Raw genomic sequence first — 4,121 nt, forward strand, 5'->3', positions numbered from 1 at the left:
CAGCATGGCCGTGTCGTGGGGCCGTGTGGCGCCCGATTTCCTCCTCTATTTAAACCTTCCTTCATGAATTGAAAGGGGATCTCTCCCCCTTTTGGGAGAAGGCAAGATTTGGTGGTTTCCTCCCATTCTTGGGAAGATTTCTGGGCGATTCTAAGGGAGTTCTTGATGATTTCGACTCGGGAGCGAGGATTGGATCCGAAGATGAGGCTTTCTTCATAGATAAGTTTTCTCTTTCCCCCTCTTCTTGGTTTCTTGGATTGGGGATTTAAGAAATGCTTGTAATCTTTATTTCTTCGGGTTTTCTTCCTCGATTCATGGAGTAGATCTTGTATTCTAGGATTAAGGGAGTATTTGTATGATGGATTGATGTAATTTCTCATGGATTTACCATTTTCTTGTTTCAATGACATTGTCTTGCTTGTATCAATTAGATCTTGAATGATTAATGGTGATTTGTGCTTAATTCTCATTCTTGATTGATTGTTTGGATTTCTTGTGGACTTTGTAGAGATAAACTCTCACTCGATCATCCGAGGGATCCACGTGACAGGTGCAAGCCCGTGTAAGGACGTTTGAGAGATAATCTTGAAGAGGAAATAGGAATATTCAAGAGAGTAGGATGGATTTTGTGATTAGTTTCTTGTATCTTGATAGATTAATAAGTTGTGAGCTTCTATGTTGATATCCGAGGAAGGCATAGTGATAGGTGCGCTTCTGTGTAAGGACAACATAGGTTCACATCTAATTGATCATATTTAGATACATTTCTCAGTCCTTAGCCGATTATCTATTGCAAGAGAGAACCGGCAACTTTCTACAAGTGTTTGACAATTGAGGGAAAAGAATTGGTGAACCATTTACATTCAAGAAATCTTACAAAGAAATCGAAACTCCTAGAATCTCCCTTTATCATAACCCAAAACACTAAACTCTTGTTTGTTGATCTTTAATATTAGATTTGTTTACCCTTACTTTGCATTTGAAACGATTGGATAGTTGTTTAGCTAATTCGCATTGAGACATTTCTAGTGCTTATTCCAGTCCCTGTGGATACGATAATCTTTTATATTACTTGCGACATTTCCGTATACTTGCGGAGCGTAACAAGTTTTTGGCGCCGTTGCCGGGGACTGCGCTATAACATTAGGAATTATCAATTGAGTTAGACTAAACATTACATTTGTTTTCCTTTCATATTGCATAGTTGTAACTAATCATTAGATTTCTGTTTTTTACTTTCTTGTATAACTTTTACTTCTTGTTAATTCTTTCTACAAATTCAATTCTGCATTTTTGATTCTTTTATTTTTCTTTTTCTATTGAATTGTCATTTGCCATCTTGTTTTTGTTTATGCGAAGATCTAATTTTGCAGGGGAATTCTTTCCTTTTGACCCTGAGATTGACAGAACTTTCCACAAAAGAAGAATTCTGCAAAGGCAAATTGAAGAACAGGAACATTTGAACATGGCGAATAGACCACTCAAGGATTATGCAACACCTTATGCAAGAGGTTTTCGATCTAGTATTTCAAGACCTTCAGTGGAAGCTAATAACTTTGAGATCAAACCCGCAATTATATCTATGGTGCAGCAGAACCAATTTGGTGGAGGACCTCATGAAGACCCCAATCAACACTTAGAGGTCTTTTATGAAATATGTGGTACCATGAAAATGAATGGAGTTCCTTCAGACGCAGTTAGATTATTATTATTTGGGTTTTCTTTAAGAGATAGGGCAAAGAAATGGCTAAATTCTTTAGCCCCTAATAGCATCACCACTTGGGAGCAGTGTGAGCAACAATTTCTTGATAAATTCTATCCACCAAGTAAAATAGCTCATATGAGGAATTTAATTGCAAGCTTCAAGCAGACTGACTCAGAATCTCTTTTTGAAGCATGGGATAGATATAATAGTATGCTCAGACAATGCCCACATCATGGGTTGGAAAGATGGTTAGTGTTGCCCACTTTTTATAATGGTATCAACTATCATATCAAAGTGTCCCTTGATTCAGCTGCTGGAGGGGCACTTATGAACAAAAGTTTAGATGAAGCTGAAGAAATTATTGACAGTGTAGCACAAAATCATCATCAATGGGCAAATGAGAGAAGTGGTGGCTATTCTTCTGTAAACCCAACAATTAAAGCATCAGGGAAGTTTGATGTAGATGCAGTCACTCTTTTGTCTGCAAAATTGGACGCTCTTACAAAGAAATTTGAGAATATGGGGACTAGTGCTAATATGGTCAATGCTATTGGTATATCTTGTGAAGTATGTGGGAGTTCAGAGCACTCAAATGACTCATGTCCATTGGGAGCTATCACTGCACAAATCAATCAACTGGAACAATGTGATGCAATCATGAGTTACAATCAAAGGCAGAACAACCCATACTCAAATACTTATAACCCTGGATGGAAGAGCCATCCCAATTTTTCTTACAGAAATAATCAAGATCAAGGACCATCTATGGGGGCAAGGCCAAATTTTCAAGCTGGGCAACAAAATTTTCAACATCCATCTTCTCAAGGCTTACCAAAGTCAAATATTGAAAAGATGCTTGAAGAAATTATCTCAAGTCAGAATGAAATGAAGCAAGATTTAGCAAGGCTCATTCAGAGAATGGATAATTCTGAAAAGCATCAAAAGATCCAGGATAGTCAAATTGCCCAACTAGCTTCCTCATCATCCAGAGCACCAGGACAACTTCCAGGAAAACCTGATGTGAATCCTATGGAGCATTGCAATAGAATTGAGCTTAGGAGCGGACGGACCTTGGGAGACCCCCAAGTGACTGCTCTAAAAGGGATACAAAAAGAAGAAGAGCTCTCTCCTCTTATACCAAATCAGATTCAAGCTAATGAGGAGAGTACCATTGAGGTTAAAGAGACTCTTCCACTGAACCATCAGAGCAAAGCTGTCCCTTTTCCTCAGAGACTTACAATGCTCAAGAAAGATGAAGAATTTGGCAAGTTTTTAGAAAAGGTTAAGGAAATTTGTGTAGAGGTACCTCTTATTGATGTTATTCTTCAAATGCCTAGATTTTCCAAATTCCTGAAGGATCTCATGTCAAACAAGAGAAGAAGAGGAGAGGTTGAGACCATCGCGCTTAGTGAGGAATGTAGCGCTATTTTTGAGAAGAACACTTCCCCAAAACTAAAGGACCCAGGGAGCTTTTATATTCCTTGCAGCATAGGAAAAGAATTTTTTGAAAAAGCTTTTTGTGATTTGGGGGCAAGTGTTAGCCTCATTCCCTATTCAATTTGTAATAAATTAGGTTTCAAAAACATTAAACTTACTACTATGACACTTCAACTTGTCGATCATTCCTGCAGGTACCCTTTGGGTATTATAGAAGATGTGCCAGTAAAGGTGGATGGGAATGTTATTCCCACAGATTTTTTCGTGTTGGACATGGAAGAGGACCCTAGGATTCCTATCATATTAGGAAGACCTTTCCTTGCTATAGCTGGAGCTATAATTGATGTCAAAAATCATAAGCTTTCTTTGGTAATTGGTAAGGAAAGGTTGGAATCTGATTTGTCTAATATCTCTAACCATGTCTCGTCTCTTTTAAGTGCTTGTAGCAGGACAAGCATTTATAAACTTGAGGAATGGAATTTCCATCCTCATGGAAGGCCACCAAACGAAGGAGACAATGTGGTGGAAGATGTTGGGAGAAGATCTCCCAACAAAAACAAAAAGTATATCTGTCCTCCAAGGGCGAGGAAAAGAAGTGAATGATCAAGTTTGGTCGAGCTAAAGACCTTAAACAAGCGCTTCTTGGGAGGCAACCCAAGGGTTCTTTTAGTTAGTTTTGAGTTGTATTTTAATTTCTTTTGGTTTGATGCATTTTTTTTGATTTTGTTTTCAAGTTAGGGGCAAAACAGAGCCCGGCCGTGTGCTATACACGACCGGGCGAAAGTTGCAGAGAAGGGAAGTGCTTGGGCCGTGTCATCCAGACACGGCCGTGTAGGATTTCCCGAGGAGAAAAGGGTCTAGGCCGTGTCTCAAACACGGCCGTGTAAAGAATCCAGTGAAGGAAGAGGGGGAGGCCGTGTTGATCTGCGCGGCCGTGCGAGGAAACCAGTGAAGGAAGAGGGGGAGGCCGTGTAGATCT

The 4,121-nt window shown here is 39.3% G+C and overlaps 1 non-coding gene across 1 annotated transcript; it reads right to left on the bottom strand.

Annotated features, from left to right (window-relative positions):
- Nucleotides 1-1,838: 1,838 nt before the first annotated feature.
- LOC122054428 lies at nt 1,839-1,944 on the bottom strand. Its single transcript, XR_006132740.1, has one exon. It is a non-coding gene; the product is annotated as a small nucleolar RNA R71 (small nucleolar RNA).
- Between the last annotated feature and the right edge of the window lie 2,177 nt (nt 1,945-4,121).

Source organism: Zingiber officinale, chromosome 3A (genome assembly GCF_018446385.1).
Source record: "Zingiber officinale cultivar Zhangliang chromosome 3A, Zo_v1.1, whole genome shotgun sequence".
Taxonomy (NCBI): domain Eukaryota; kingdom Viridiplantae; phylum Streptophyta; class Magnoliopsida; order Zingiberales; family Zingiberaceae; genus Zingiber; species Zingiber officinale.